The 17,470-nt window shown below is 50.8% G+C and overlaps 1 protein-coding gene across 9 annotated transcripts in view; it reads right to left on the reverse strand.

Annotated features, from left to right (window-relative positions):
- FBRSL1 (fibrosin like 1) overlaps positions 1 to 17,470 on the reverse strand; it is a 792,546-nt gene that overhangs the window by 646,096 nt on the left and 128,980 nt on the right. The window lies entirely within an intron of this gene.

Raw genomic sequence — 17,470 nt, forward strand, 5'->3', positions numbered from 1 at the left:
GATCAGTGCAGTGTGTGATAGGACTAGTGTACGTGATCAGTGCAGTGTGTGATAGGACTAGTGTACGTGATCAGTGCAGTGTGTGATAGGACTAGTGTACGTGATCAGTGCAGTGTGTGATAGGACTAGTGTATGTGATCAGTGCAGTGTGTGATAGGACTAGTGTATGTGATCAGTGCAGTGTGTGATAGGACTAGTGTATGTGATCAGTGCAGTGTGTGATAGGACTAGTGTATGTGATCAGTGCAGTGTGTGATAGGACTAGTGTATGTGATCAGTGCAGTGTGTGATAGGACTAGTGTATGTGATCAGTGCAGTGTGTGATAGGACTAGTGTATGTGATCAGTGCAGTGTGTGATAGGACTAGTGTATGTGATCAGTGCAGTGTGTGATAGGACTAGTGTATGTGATCAGTGCAGTGTGTGATAGGACTAGTGTATGTGATCAGTGCAGTGTGTGATAGGACTAGTGTATGTGATCAGTGCAGTGTGTGATAGGACTAGTGTATGTGATCAGTGCAGTGTGTGATAGGATTAGTGTATGTGATCAGTGCAGTGTGTGATAGGACTAGTGTATGTGATCAGTGCAGTGTGTGATAGGACTAGTGTATGTGATCAGTGCAGTGTGTGATAGGACTAGTGTACGTGATCAGAAGTCATTTCTGGGGGATGTCTCATCAGTGTCCGCGCACAAGTCCCCCAGCATCGGCTCCTAGCAGGTTATGTGCCTAAGACACAGCCCCCCCCCCCCCCCCCCCAAGATTGGCCCCTAGTGCAAAACCACCCAGGAGCAGCCCCCCTAGCACACAGCCCAGCAGGTTAAGATCCTAGCACACAGCCCAGCAGGATAAGATCCTAGCACACAGCCCAGCAGGAGCGCCCCCCACTAGCACACAGCCCAGCAGGAGCGCCCCCCACTAGCACACAGCCCAGCAGGTTAAGATCCTAGCACACAGCCCAGCAGGTTAAGATCCTAGCACACAGCCCAGCAGGAGCGCCCCCCACTAGCACACAGCCCAGCAGGAGCGCCCCCCACTAGCACACAGCCCAGCAGGTTAAGATCCTAGCACACAGCCCAGCAGGAGCGCCCCTCACTAGCACACAGCCCAGCAGGATAAGATCCTAGCACACAGCCCAGCAGGTTAAGATCCTAGCACACAGCCCAGCAGGATAAGATCCTAGCACATAGCCCAGCAGGAGCGCCCCCCACTAGCACACAGCCCAGCAGGTTAAGATCCTAGCACACAGCCCAGCAGGTTAAGATCCTAGCACACAGCCCAGCAGGATAAGATCCTAGCACACAGCCCAGCAGGTTAAGATCCTAGCACACAGCCCAGCAGGAGCGCCCCCCACTAGCACACAGCCCAGCAGGTTAAGATCCTAGCACACAGCCCAGCAGGTTAAGATCCTAGCACATAGCCCAGCAGGAGCGCCCCCCACTAGCACACAGCCCAGCAGGTTAAGATCCTAGCACACAGCCCAGCAGGATAAGATCCTAGCACACAGCCCAGCAGGAGCGCCCCCCACTAAGCACACAGCCCAGCAGGTTAAGATCCTAGCACACAGCCCAGCAGGAGCGCCCCCCACTAGCACACAGCCCAGCAGGTTAAGATCCTAGCACATAGCCCAGCAGGAGCGCCCCCCACTAGCACACAGCCCAGCAGGATAAGATCCTAGCACACAGCCCAGCAGGAGCGCCCCCCACTAGCACACAGCCCAGCAGGAGCGCCCCCCACTAGCACACAGCCCAGCAGGAGCGCCCCCCACTAGCACACAGCCCAGCAGGTTAAGATCCTAGCACACAGCCCAGCAGGAGCGCCCCCCACTAGCACACAGCCCAGCAGGAGCGCCCCCCACTAGCACACAGCCCAGCAGGTTAAGATCCTAGCACACAGCCCAGCAGGAGCGCCCCTCACTAGCACACAGCCCAGCAGGATAAGATCCTAGCACACAGCCCAGCAGGTTAAGATCCTAGCACACAGCCCAGCAGGATAAGATCCTAGCACATAGCCCAGCAGGAGCGCCCCCCACTAGCACACAGCCCAGCAGGTTAAGATCCTAGCACACAGCCCAGCAGGTTAAGATCCTAGCACACAGCCCAGCAGGATAAGATCCTAGCACACAGCCCAGCAGGAGCGCCCCCCACTAGCACACAGCCCAGCAGGTTAAGATCCTAGCACACAGCCCAGCAGGAGCGCCCCCCACTAGCACACAGCCCAGCAGGTTAAGATCCTAGCACACAGCCCAGCAGGTTAAGATCCTAGCACATAGCCCAGCAGGAGCGCCCCCCACTAGCACACAGCCCAGCAGGTTAAGATCCTAGCACACAGCCCAGCAGGATAAGATCCTAGCACACAGCCCAGCAGGAGCGCCCCCCACTAAGCACACAGCCCAGCAGGTTAAGATCCTAGCACACAGCCCAGCAGGAGCGCCCCCCACTAGCACACAGCCCAGCAGGTTAAGATCCTAGCACATAGCCCAGCAGGAGCGCCCCCCACTAGCACACAGCCCAGCAGGATAAGATCCTAGCACACAGCCCAGCAGGAGCGCCCCCCACTAGCACACAGCCCAGCAGGAGCGCCCCCCACTAGCACACAGCCCAGCAGGTTAAGATCCTAGCACACAGCCCAGCAGGAGCGCCCCCCACTAGCACACAGCCCAGCAGGAGCGCCCCCCACTAGCACACAGCCCAGCAGGTTAAGATCCTAGCACACAGCCCAGCAGGAGCGCCCCTCACTAGCACACAGCCCAGCAGGATAAGATCCTAGCACACAGCCCAGCAGGATAAGATCCTAGCACATAGCCCAGCAGGAGCGCCCCCCACTAGCACACAGCCCAGCAGGTTAAGATCCTAGCACACAGCCCAGCAGGTTAAGATCCTAGCACACAGCCCAGCAGGATAAGATCCTAGCACACAGCCCAGCAGGAGCGCCCCCCACTAGCACACAGCCCAGCAGGTTAAGATCCTAGCACACAGCCCAGCAGGAGCGCCCCCCACTAGCACACAGCCCAGCAGGTTAAGATCCTAGCACACAGCCCAGCAGGTTAAGATCCTAGCACATAGCCCAGCAGGAGCGCCCCCCACTAGCACACAGCCCAGCAGGTTAAGATCCTAGCACACAGCCCAGCAGGATAAGATCCTAGCACACAGCCCAGCAGGAGCGCCCCCCACTAAGCACACAGCCCAGCAGGTTAAGATCCTAGCACACAGCCCAGCAGGAGCGCCCCCCACTAGCACACAGCCCAGCAGGTTAAGATCCTAGCACATAGCCCAGCAGGAGCGCCCCCCACTAGCACACAGCCCAGCAGGATAAGATCCTAGCACACAGCCCAGCAGGAGCGCCCCCCACTAGCACACAGCCCAGCAGGTTAAGATCCTAGCACACAACCCAGCAGGATAAGATCCTAGCACACAGCCCAGCAGGAGCGCCCCCCACTAGCACACAGCCCAGCAGGATAAGATCCTAGCACACAGCCCAGCAGGAGCGCCCCCCACTAGCACACAGCCCAGCAGGATAAGATCCTAGCACACAGCCCAGCAGGAGCGCCCCCCACTAGCACACAGCCCAGCAGGATAAGATCCTAGCACATAGCCCAGCAGGAGCGCCCCCCACTAGCACACAGCCCAGCAGGATAAGATCCTAGCACATAGCCCAGCAGGAGCGCCCCCCACTAGCACACAGCCCAGCAGGATAAGATCCTAGCACATAGCCCAGCAGGAGCGCCCCCCACTAGCACACAGCCCAGCAGGATAAGATCCTAGCACTCAGCCCAGCAGGATAAGATCCTAGCACACAGCCCAGCAGGATAAGATCCTAGCACACAGCCCAGCAGGATAAGATCCTAGCACACAGCCCAGCAGGAGCGCCCCCACTAGCACACAGCCCAGCAGGATAAGATCCTAGCACACAGCCCAGCAGGAGCGCCCCCACTAGCACACAGCCCAGCAGGAGCGCCCCCACTAGCACACAGCCCAGCAGGAGCGCCCCCACTAGCACACAGCCCAGCAGGAGCGCCCCCACTAGCACACAGCCCAGCAGGAGCGCCCCCACTAGCACACAGCCCAGCAGGATAAGATCCTAGCACACAGCCCAGCAGAAGCGCCCCCCCCCCCTCAATAGCACAAAGCCCAGCAGGAGCACACCCCCCCCCACTAGCACACAGCCCCCTTAGCACAAAGCCCTGAAGGAGCGGTCGCCCCCTTAGCACAAAGCCGTGCAGGAGCGGTCGCCCCCTTAGCACAAAGCCCTGCAGGAGCGGGCCCCCCCGGCGCACGGCCCTGCAGGAGCGCCCCCCCCCCACCACTAGCACACAGCCCAGCAGGAGCGTCCCCCCACTAGCACACAGCCCAGCAGGAGCGCCCCCGTCCCCCCCACTAGCACACAGCCCAGCAGGAGCGCCCCCCCCACTAGCACACAGCCCAGCAGGAGCGCCCACCACTAGCTAGGAGCAGCCCTGTTAGCACACAGCCCAGCAGGATAAGATCCTAGCACACAGCCCTGCAGGAGCAGTCGCCCCCTTAGCACAAAGCCCTGAAGGAGTGGTCGCCCCCTTAGCACAAAGCCCTGCAGGAGCAGTCGCCCCCTTAGCACAAAGCCCTGAAGGAGCGGTCGCCCCCTTAGCACAAAGCCGTGCAGGAGCAGTCGCCCCCTTAGCACAAAGCCCTGCAGGAGCGGGCCCCTCCAGCGCACGGCCCTGCAGGAGCGGCCCCCCCCCCGGCACACGGCCCTGCAGGTTCAGTCCTGCAGGATCGGACCCTAGCACACAGCACTTTTTTTTCGGCGCACGGCCCTGCAGCATCGGCTCCTAGCAGGTTATGTGCCTAAGACACAGCCCCCCCCCCCCCCAAGATTGGCCCCTAGTGCAAAACCACCCAGGAGCAGCCCCCCTAGCACACAGCCCAGCAGGTTAAGATCCTAGCACACAGCCCAGCAGGATAAGATCCTAGCACACAGCCCAGCAGGAGCGCCCCCCACTAGCACACAGCCCAGCAGGAGCGCCCCCCACTAGCACACAGCCCAGCAGGTTAAGATCCTAGCACACAGCCCAGCAGGAGCGCCCCCCACTAGCACACAGCCCAGCAGGAGCGCCCCCCACTAGCACACAGCCCAGCAGGTTAAGATCCTAGCACACAGCCCAGCAGGAGCGCCCCTCACTAGCACACAGCCCAGCAGGATAAGATCCTAGCACACAGCCCAGCAGGTTAAGATCCTAGCACACAGCCCAGCAGGATAAGATCCTAGCACATAGCCCAGCAGGAGCGCCCCCCACTAGCACACAGCCCAGCAGGTTAAGATCCTAGCACACAGCCCAGCAGGTTAAGATCCTAGCACACAGCCCAGGAGGATAAGATCCTAGCACACAGCCCAGCAGGAGCGCCCCCCACTAGCACACAGCCCAGCAGGTTAAGATCCTAGCACACAGCCCAGCAGGAGCGCCCCCCACTAGCACACAGCCCAGCAGGTTAAGATCCTAGCACACAGCCCAGCAGGTTAAGATCCTAGCACATAGCCCAGCAGGAGCGCCCCCCACTAGCACACAGCCCAGCAGGTTAAGATCCTAGCACACAGCCCAGCAGGATAAGATCCTAGCACACAGCCCAGCAGGAGCGCCCCCCACTAAGCACACAGCCCAGCAGGTTAAGATCCTAGCACACAGCCCAGCAGGAGCGCCCCCCACTAGCACACAGCCCAGCAGGTTAAGATCCTAGCACATAGCCCAGCAGGAGCGCCCCCCACTAGCACACAGCCCAGCAGGATAAGATCCTAGCACACAGCCCAGCAGGAGCGCCCCCCACTAGCACACAGCCCAGCAGGTTAAGATCCTAGCACACAGCCCAGCAGGAGCGCCCCCCACTAGCACACAGCCCAGCAGGATAAGATCCTAGCACATAGCCCAGCAGGAGCGCCCCCCACTAGCACACAGCCCAGCAGGTTAAGATCCTAGCACACAACCCAGCAGGATAAGATCCTAGCACACAGCCCAGCAGGAGCGCCCCCCACTAGCACACAGCCCAGCAGGATAAGATCCTAGCACACAGCCCAGCAGGAGCGCCCCCCACTAGCACACAGCCCAGCAGGATAAGATCCTAGCACATAGCCCAGCAGGAGCGCCCCCCACTAGCACACAGCCCAGCAGGATAAGATCCTAGCACATAGCCCAGCAGGAGCGCCCCCCACTAGCACACAGCCCAGCAGGATAAGATCCTAGCACTCAGCCCAGCAGGATAAGATCCTAGCACACAGCCCAGCAGGATAAGATCCTAGCACACAGCCCAGCAGGATAAGATCCTAGCACACAGCCCAGCAGGAGCGCCCCTCACTAGCACACAGCCCAGCAGGATAAGATCCTAGCACACAGCCCAGCAGGTTAAGATCCTAGCACACAGCCCAGCAGGATAAGATCCTAGCACATAGCCCAGCAGGAGCGCCCCCCACTAGCACACAGCCCAGCAGGTTAAGATCCTAGCACACAGCCCAGCAGGTTAAGATCCTAGCACACAGCCCAGGAGGATAAGATCCTAGCACACAGCCCAGCAGGAGCGCCCCCCACTAGCACACAGCCCAGCAGGTTAAGATCCTAGCACACAGCCCAGCAGGAGCGCCCCCCACTAGCACACAGCCCAGCAGGTTAAGATCCTAGCACACAGCCCAGCAGGTTAAGATCCTAGCACATAGCCCAGCAGGAGCGCCCCCCACTAGCACACAGCCCAGCAGGTTAAGATCCTAGCACACAGCCCAGCAGGATAAGATCCTAGCACACAGCCCAGCAGGAGCGCCCCCCACTAAGCACACAGCCCAGCAGGTTAAGATCCTAGCACACAGCCCAGCAGGAGCGCCCCCCACTAGCACACAGCCCAGCAGGTTAAGATCCTAGCACATAGCCCAGCAGGAGCGCCCCCCACTAGCACACAGCCCAGCAGGATAAGATCCTAGCACACAGCCCAGCAGGAGCGCCCCCCACTAGCACACAGCCCAGCAGGTTAAGATCCTAGCACACAGCCCAGCAGGAGCGCCCCCCACTAGCACACAGCCCAGCAGGATAAGATCCTAGCACATAGCCCAGCAGGAGCGCCCCCCACTAGCACACAGCCCAGCAGGTTAAGATCCTAGCACACAACCCAGCAGGATAAGATCCTAGCACACAGCCCAGCAGGAGCGCCCCCCACTAGCACACAGCCCAGCAGGATAAGATCCTAGCACACAGCCCAGCAGGAGCGCCCCCCACTAGCACACAGCCCAGCAGGATAAGATCCTAGCACATAGCCCAGCAGGAGCGCCCCCCACTAGCACACAGCCCAGCAGGATAAGATCCTAGCACATAGCCCAGCAGGAGCGCCCCCCACTAGCACACAGCCCAGCAGGATAAGATCCTAGCACTCAGCCCAGCAGGATAAGATCCTAGCACACAGCCCAGCAGGATAAGATCCTAGCACACAGCCCAGCAGGATAAGATCCTAGCACACAGCCCAGCAGGAGCGCCCCCACTAGCACACACAGCCCAGCAGGATAAGATCCTAGCACACAGCCCAGCAGGAGCGCCCCCACTAGCACACAGCCCAGCAGGAGCGCCCCCACTAGCACACAGCCCAGCAGGAGCGCCCCCACTAGCACACAGCCCAGCAGGAGCGCCCCCACTAGCACACAGCCCAGCAGGATAAGATCCTAGCACACAGCCCAGCAGAAGCGCCCCCCCCCCTCACTAGCACAAAGCCCAGCAGGAGCACACCCCCCCCACTAGCACACAGCCCCCTTAGCACAAAGCCCTGAAGGAGCGGTCGCCCCCTTAGCACAAAGCCGTGCAGGAGCGGTCGCCCCCTTAGCACAAAGCCCTGCAGGAGCGGGCCCCCCCGGCGCACGGCCCTGCAGGAGCGCCCCCCCCCCCCCCACTAGCACACAGCCCAGCAGGAGCGTCCCCCCACTAGCACACAGCCCAGCAGGAGCGCCCCCGTCCCCCCCACTAGCACACAGCCCAGCAGGAGCGCCCCCCCCACTAGCACACAGCCCAGCAGGAGCGCCCACCACTAGCTAGGAGCAGCCCTGTTAGCACACAGCCCAGCAGGATAAGATCCTAGCACACAGCCCTGCAGGAGCAGTCGCCCCCTTAGCACAAAGCCCTGAAGGAGTGGTCGCCCCCTTAGCACAAAGCCCTGCAGGAGCAGTCGCCCCCTTAGCACAAAGCCCTGAAGGAGCGGTCGCCCCCTTAGCACAAAGCCGTGCAGGAGCAGTCGCCCCCTTAGCACAAAGCCCTGCAGGAGCGGGCCCCTCCAGCGCACGGCCCTGCAGGAGCGGCCCCCCCCCCGGCACACGGCCCTGCAGGTTCAGTCCTGCAGGATCGGACCCTAGCACACAGCACTTTTTTTTCGGCGCACGGCCCTGCAGGAGCGGGCCCCCCCCCCCGGCGCACGGCCCCACAGGTTCAGTCCTGCAGGATCAGATCCTAGCACAACACAGCACTTTTTTTATATTCTATATAATATAGTATAACAGGGAGAAAAGATGAATTACTTCCCTGAGAAGCAGGAATCCAGGCCTGCTAGGCCTCAACGCGTTTCTCCTCTCCCTTTAGAGGGTCATCAGGAGGCTAAGGGGAGACGGCAGAATATATATATATAGAATATGATTGGAGCAACCTTGTCTATTTTGCAGTAATTTGCAGGGGTGTCTGTATCCCATTTTTCTTTCAGCTCCTGGGGTATAATGGGGAGATTATCTGAGCCCCTTGTGATATGACTCTAGGTGACTGTAATATACTTGTGGGGTATACCACCCTGTAACATATGTGGTTGTAAATAACTCTTATGGATCACTACCTTGCATAAAGATAATTTATTAGGAATAGAAGTCTATACGTCTGGTACAGTGCTAGTATCATGAATAGGAATTCCTGGTTGTAGATCAGTAAATTGATACCTTCTTGATCTAAGGAAAACAATACAGGGAAGAGTATTACCATTTGGGAACTCATATATATTGTACTGTGCAAGCACCACTATAGGGCTTTCCATCCCATCCCTATATCAGGGTCAGGGAGAGGGAGAGCCGACGTGGAACGGGGGCGCCCGGTAACTTATGGTGTCATACCCTCCGTTGTTAGGTAGGGATACACTACCCTTATAGGGCTATATTAGTTTCCCTTCCCTTTCCTAAAGTGAGTGTGTATATAAAATTCCTTGGTTATTTACAAGGATATCGTGATCCATTCTCATTTATGTTTGTGTGTCTGTTTGTGGGTACATTTTAATGAATATTAATAAAAATTGCACATTTTAAAATAGGGTTGAGATTACATGTTAGTCCCCTATTATAAAAAAAAAACAGATTTAAAACATGACAAACCAAACGGCAAAAATCGCAGTTGAAATAAGAAAAAAAAAGCAGCGCAAGAAATCTAACTTAGATTATGCAGGTGCAGAAATTTTGCAATATCAAAAATGCACCAAAAGCTCCTTGTGGAAATGTAGCCTACAATAATGCAACCGTGGTCTAATTTCTGCAATATGAATTTACACTTAAGTTCCCTTTAATGTGCCAATTTGTATGAGACCAAAATATTTTTGGACATACAGTCACTTTCAGTTGCACTTTTAGGTGAACATTGTAAGAGCTTATTTACACACTACACAAATCAAAGCAAAAGATGTGGTTGCACTGCCTAACACAAAAGACAGGAATGCTTTCAGCCAGCGGTAACATGGCAGAAAGAACCAACCTTCTAGGTGTTTTAAACTGAATTCAAATTTGCATTTCTTTCTTAGGTGATGTAAAAGGTATGTGCACTTTAAAATGGACATCCTAAACTTTACTTGTTCTATGCAAAAAATGTTACTACAGTTTGAATGGGAACCTGAGCCAGGAGTACCATGAATCAGAACCAGCCTCCGCACACAACGAGGCGCAGGGAGAACAGCGCGCTCAGGCCTACTATTTTACACCACGTTTTTAAGGTCTACTTTATGTATCAGTTTGAACTCTTATACATATTTAGACACAAATACGTTTGTATTTATATACAACACAATACAATAGGGGATGATTTCCTGACACACCTTCCGGGGTCATGTAAAAATTTAAACCAAAGCAGAAACAATCTGCTGGTTTTTTTTTTCTTTAAACTCATACACTTGCGTTTAATCAATTTATCCATTTGAATCAGTTATACAACAGATCGTGTTTTAACAAAAAGAAAAAAAAAAATTATATATATATATATATATATATATATATATATATATATATACATATATATATACACACACACACACACAGGGAACAAAAAGTATTTAATCAGCCACCAATTGTGCAAGATCTCCCACTTAAAAAGATGACAGAGGCCTGTAATTGACATCATAGGTAGACCACAACTGTGAGAGACAAAATGAGAAAACAAATCCAGAAAATCACCTGGTCTGATTTGGCAAGATTTTTTTTGCAAGTTATGATGGAAAATAAGTGTTTAGTCACCTAAAAACATGCAAGATTTCTGGCTCTCACAGTCCTGTAACTTCTTCTTTAAGAGGCTCTTCTGTCCTCCACTCATTACCTGTACTAATGGCTCCTGTTTGAACTTGTTATCAGTATAAAAGACACCTGTCCACAACCTTAGGCTATGTGCACACGGTGCGTTTTTCTCGGCGTTTTTGCGCGTTTTTCGGGTGCGTTTTTGGCCTCAAAACTGCATGACTTTGCTTCCCCAGCAAAGTCTATGAGTTTTCATTTTTGCTGTCCCCACACAGCGTTTTTTTTCAGCTGCGTTTTTGTGGTGACCACAAAAACGCAGCATGTCAATTATTCCCGCGTTTTTCACTGCGCTTTTCATCCATTGAGTTCAATGGGATGTTGAAAGACGCAATGAGAAACGCAAATAGCTGCGTTTTGGTGCGTTTCTAAGACCAAAAACGCAGCTATAAGCGCAGGAGGTGGGTAGTAAAGTGACGTGTACAGGAAGAGGATTCCTTCTGTCAGTATAGACAGAAGCATGAATCCTCCCGGTACCGTCACCGCTGCGTCCATCTCCCGTCCTGTGCATGTATGCTGCCGTGCGGCGCCATGTACAGGCAGGAGGTGGAAGCGGCTGCGAAAACAAAAGTTAACAGTAGAATAAAAAAAAAAAAAGTTATACTCACCTGTCTGCAGCCTCGCGGTGCCATGCCCGCTCCCAGCTCCTGTCACGGTATCGCCGCTCCCGCTCCGGCTGTGTGCAGTCTCCCCGGGGCAGGACCTTGCTTGCAGGACCTGGCGATGGATCACCTGATGCAGTCAGCTGACGCATCAGCTGATCGAGTCTCGGGCTGACGCGGGCGCCCGGCCGGTATCAGCGGATGCGTCAGGAGACTTCATCCCTGATTACCGGCAGCTGCTGCAGCGATCGGACAGGATCAGACTCCCGCCCCATCGCTCCGGGAGCTGCCGGTAATTCAGCACATAAGTGAGTATTATTTTTTTTTTTTTTTTCTACTGATGCATCTGCTGATTGTATAATCGGCTTTTATACAATCAGCTGATGTGTGATGGGATTCACATCCTTTAACCTGACACATCATCTGATCGCTTTGCCTTCCAGCAAACCGATCAGATGATATTGGATCCGGATTGGACGGCGCGGGACCCTGACCCAGGATTACTGCGGAGGGGGGTTCTTTATTTCAATAAAGATGGAGTCACTAATTGTGTTGTGTTTTATTTCTAATAAAAATATTTTTCTGTGTTGTGTTTTTTTTTTATCTTTACTAGAAATTCATGGTGGCCATGTCTAATATTGGCGTGACACCATGAATTTCGGGCTTAGGGCTAGCTGATAATATACAGCTAGCCCTAACTCCATTATTACCTGGCTAGCCACCCGGCATCAGGGCAGCCGGAAGAGTTGGATACAGCGCCAGAAGATGGCGCTTCTATGAAAGCGCCATTTTCTGGGGTGGCTGCGGGACTGCAATTCACAGCGGGGGTGCCCAGAAAGCATGGGCACCCTGCACTGTGGATTCCAATCCCCAGCTGCCTAGTTGTACCCGGCTGGACTCAAAAATGGGGCGAAGCTCACGTCATTTTTTTTTTAAAATTATTTCATGAAATTCATGAAATAATTTAAAAAAAAAGGGCTTCCCTATATTTTTGGTTCCCAGCCGGGTACAAATAGGCAGCTGGGGGTTGGGGGCAGCCCGTACCTGCCTGCTGTACCCGGCTAGCATACAAAAATATGGCGAAGCCCACGTCATTTTTTTTTTTGGGGGGGGCAAAGAAATCCTGCATACAGTCCTGGAAGGAGGATGCTGAGCCTTGTAGTTCGACAGCTGCTGTCTGCTCTCCTGCATACACTATTGGATGGAGGATTCTGAGCCTTGTAGTTCGACAGCTGCTGTCTGCTGTCCTGCATACACTATTGGATCGAGGATGCTGAGCCTTGTAGTTCTGCAGCTGTCTGCTCTTCTGCATACACTAGTGGAGAATGAAGAACACATTGAAGAAGGAAATGACATCAGACCTTTTTTTTTTTGTTCACTGATAAAAAACGCATAAGGACGCAGTGAGCAAAAACGCAGCAAAACGCAGCAAAAAAACGCACCAAATCGCGGCAAAACGCGTGCGTTTTTTGCCGCGTTTTTTCGACGCAGGTGCGTTTTTGTGCGTTTTTAGCGGCCAAAAACGCACAAAAACGCAGCGTCAAAAAAACGCAGCGTGTGCACATAGCCTTAAACAGTCACACTCCAAACTCCACTATGGTGAAGACCAAAGAGCTGTCGAAGGACACCAGAAACAAAATTATAGCCCTGCACCAGGCTTGGAAGACTGAATCTGCAATAAGCAAGCAGCTTTGTGTGATGAATTCAACTATGCAAGCAATAATAAGAGAATGGAAGACACATAAGACCACTGATAATCTCCTTCATTCTGGGGCTCCATGCAAGATCTCACCCCGTGAGATCAAAATGTTCACAAGAACGGTGAGAAGAAATCCCAGAATCACACAAGGGAACCTAGTGAATGACCTACATAGAGCTAAGACCGCCGTAACAAAGGCTACCATCAGTAACACACTATTACGCAAGGGACTCAGATCCTGCAGTGCCAGATGTGTTCCCCTGCTTAAGCCAATACATGTCTGGACCCATCTGAAGTTTGCTAGAGAGCATTTGGATTATCCAGAACAGAATGTCATATGGTTTGATGAAACCAAAGTAGAACTGTTTGGTAGAAACACAATTCGTCATGTTTGGAGGAGACAGAATGCTGAATTGTATCCAAAGAACACCATACCTACTGTGAAGCATGGGGGAGGGGGCAACATCATGCTTTGGGGCGGTTTCTCTGCAAAGGGACCAGGATGATGGATCCGTGAACATGAAAGAATGAATGGGACCATGTATCGTGAGATTTTGAGTGTAAACCTCCTTCCATCAGCAAGGCCACTAAAGATGAAATGTGCCTGGGTCTTTCAGCATGATAATGACAGCAAGCACACCACCAAGGTAATGAAGGAGTGGCTTCATAAGAAGCATATGAAGTTCCTGGAGTGGCCTTGCCAGTCTCCAGATCTCAACCCCATAGAAAATCATTGGAGGGAGTTGAAAGTCCGTGTTGCCCAGTGACAGGTCCAAAACATCACTGCTACAGAGGAAATCTGTATGGAGGAATGGGCCAACATACCACCAACAGTGTGAGCCAATCTTATGAAGACTTACAGAAAACGTTTGACCTCTGTCACTGCCAACAAAGGATACAGTGCCTTGCGAAATTATTCGGCTCCCTTGAATTTTTCCAACTTTTCAGGCTTCAAACATAGAGATAAAAAATGTTAATGTTATGGTGAAGAATCAACAAGTGGGACACAATTGTGAAGTTGAACGAAATTTATTGCTTATTTAAAACTTTAAAAAAAAACTGAAAAGTGGTCGTGCAATATTATTCAATCCCTTTAAGTTAATACTTTGTAGCGCCACCTTTTGCTGCGATTACAGCTGCAAGTTGCTTTGGGTATGTATCAGTTTTGCACATCGAGAGACTGAAATTCTTGCCCATTCTTCCTTTGCAGATAGCTTGAGCTGAGTGAGGTTGGATGGAGAGCGTTTGTGAACAGCAGGTTTCAGCTTTTTCCACAGATTCTCGATTGGATTCAGGTCTGGACTTCGACTTGGCCATTCTAACACCTGGATACGTTTATTTGTGAACCATTCCATTGTAGATTTTGCTTTATGTTTGGGATCATTGTCTTGTTGTAACACAGATCTCCGCCCTAGTATCTGGTCTTTTGCAGACTCCAACAGGTTTTCTTCAAGAATGGTCCTGTATTTGGCTCCATCCATCTTTCCATCAATTTTAACCATCTTCCCTTTCCCTGCTGAAGAAAAGCAGGCCAAAACCATGATGCTGCCACCACGTTTGACATTGGGGATGGTGTATTCAGGGTGATGAGTTGTGTTGCTTTTACGCCAAACATATCGTTTGGCATTGTGCCCAAATAGTTTGATTTTGGTTTCATCTGACCAGAGCACCTTCTTCCACATGTTTGTTGTGTCTCCCAGGTGGCTTGTGGCAAACTTTAAACAACACTTTTTATGGATATCTTTGAGAAATGGCTTTCTTCTTGCCACTTTTCCATAAAGGCCAGATTTGTGCAGTGTACGACTGATTGTTGTCATATTGACAGACTCTCCCATCTCAACTGTAGATCTCTGCAGTTCATCCACAGTGATCATGGGCCTCTTGGCTAAACCTCTCATCAGTCTTCTCCTTGTTTGACATGCAAGTGTGGATGGATGGCCAGGTCTTGGTAGATTTGCAGTGGTATGATACCCCTTCCATTTCAATATGATCGCTTGCACAGTGCTCCTTGGGATGTTTAAAGTTTTAGAAATCTTTTTGTAATCAAATCCGGCTTTAAAATTCTCCACAACAGTATCACAGACCTGAATGTTGTGTTCCTTGGTCTTCATGATGCTCTTTGTGCTTTAAATAGAACACAGACTATCACAGAGCAGGTGCATTTATACAGAGACTTCATTACACACAGGTGGCTTATATTTATCATCATCAGTCATTTAGTACAATATTGGATCATTCAGAGATCCTCAATGAACTTCTGCAGTGAGTTTGCTGCACTGAAAGTAAAGGGGACGAATAATATTTTACGCCCCACTTTTCTGTTTTGGTTTTTTTGTTTGTTTGTTTTTAAAGTTTAAAATAAGCAATACATTTCGTTCAACTTCATAATTGTGTCCCACTTGTTGTAGATTCTTCACCAGAACATTAAAATTTTTATCTTTATGTTTGAAACCTGAAATGTGGGAAAAGGTTGAAAAATTCAAGGGAGACTTTCACAAGACACTATAACAAAATATTGAGATGAACTTTAGTTATTGACCAAATACTTATTTTCCACTATAATTTGCCAAAAAAATCTTGCCAAATCAAAGTGATTTTCTGGATTTGTTTTCTCATTTTTCTCTCATAGTTGTGGTCTACCTATGATGTTAATCTCAGTTCTCTCATCTTTTTAAGTGGGAGAACTTGCACAATTGGTGGTTGATTAAATACTTTTTTTTTTCCCCACTGCATGTCACAGATCACTGAAATCGCCATAGTATAATGGCAGGTTCACTCAAACTGTTGTATAGCCCCTTGAAATTTTTTGACAAACGCTTAGAACAGAACAACAAACAGGCCTAATTCAGATGTCAGTGATTTTTTTGTGGCAAAAAATGGACCCATTTTTCATCTGCTTTGTCACTGGTGACTGACCATACTTTTTTTGCTCACTGTGTGTCTGTGTGTATATATATATAATTTAAATAAGACCATGCAGCTATTAAAGGGACTCTGTCAGTCACGACGGAGTAACTGTTCAAACCAAGCACAGGCGCTCATGCATCATGGTGTGGCCAATTTTTTAAGCTCACCTTCTCATCTGCCTGTTTTCTATCTATCTATCTCTGCCCTTCTCTCGTTTGAATGAAGGCTTTGGCTTCATAGAGCCAGAGAAGGGAGGAGATGGAAAACCAGCAGGTGGGAAGGTGTATATAAATGCTTAGCCCCGCCATGCTGCACAAGCGCCTGTACTTTGAACTGTTATTCTGTGCTGACAGTCCCCTTAAACATAAAATGTTGTGTCAAACGGGTCTCAATGTAGTGAGAGGTGACTGGTACCAATCCCTGCGCCAACCAAATGACTGAAATTGAGTGGCTGTAGGGATGTATTAACTTAAATTTTCTCCATGTAGCTGGGTTTAGAGTTCACTATGCTAACATTATTTATATGCTATTACTCTGTATATTACAACTACATGTAACTACATATACGAGTAAATACTGTTTTTGTAAGTTAACAGGTTCCCTTTAATTTTGCAAAATCTGTGTGCAGGATCTATCCTGATTTAGACCAGGTTCACATGACTATTTTCGGTCAGAGTGCAATCCGATAATACATAAGATCACACTTGAACCAATGTTAGTCTACATGGCCGTGCACATCTCCAATTCTTTCCTCAGAGTCTATCAGAGGGAAAAAAAATTGATGCAAGTCTGAGTTTGATCTCATATTAGGTCGCACTCAAGTGCATGTGCAAGTCAATGAGTCCAAGGAAAGCATCACACTGCAGTCAGATGACATTTAATTGCAGTCTGATTTCCGCAATTTCCACAGACTGACAGAATGGAGAAAATGGAGACTTTATTTTTCTCCATCTTCTCCTCATCAGAAATAATGTATGATCACACTCTGATCAGAGTTTGATCATAGTGTCATTTACATCATCGACCCGATTCTCTAGGATGAGAGAATCTACGCTCATCTGCACCAGCCCTTCCACTGTTACAAGCATGCATGGGACTGTTCATGGTCTAGACGACATTTACTAGAGAACCTGTCATCAGGATCTTTTACCCCTCATTAATGCGGAGTAAATCCTTACCTTTCTTTTACAAATCTATCGTGCTGTTTATGAGAAACCCATAGTTAAATTGTATGCTAATGATATAGAAGTGCAGTGGGCACTGGGTAGGCCATATACAAGTGCATCTCAAATTAGAATATCATCACAATGTTAATTTATTTCAGTAATTAAATACAAAAACATTATATAGAGTCATTCCAGAGGGATCTATTTCATGTGTTTATTTCTGTTACTGTTGCTGATTATGGCTTACAGCCAATGAAAACCCAACAGTCATTATCTCAGAATATTAGAATATTATATAAGACCAACTGAAAAAATTATTTTAAACTCAGTAATGTTGGCGTCTACTGAAAAGTCTGTAGAGTAAATGCAGTCAATACTTGGTCGGGGCTCCTTTGCATGAATTACTGCATCAATGCGGCGTGGAGGCGATCAGCCTGTGGCACTGCTGAGGTTTTATGGAAGCAGAAGTTGCTTTGATAGCAGCCTTCAGCTCGTCTGCATTGTTGGGTCTGGTCTCTCTCATCTTCCTCTTGACAATACCCCATAGATTCTCTATAGGGTTTAGGTCAGGCAAGTTTGC

This window comes from Anomaloglossus baeobatrachus, chromosome 1, assembly GCF_048569485.1.
Source record: "Anomaloglossus baeobatrachus isolate aAnoBae1 chromosome 1, aAnoBae1.hap1, whole genome shotgun sequence".
Classification (NCBI taxonomy): domain Eukaryota; kingdom Metazoa; phylum Chordata; class Amphibia; order Anura; family Aromobatidae; genus Anomaloglossus; species Anomaloglossus baeobatrachus.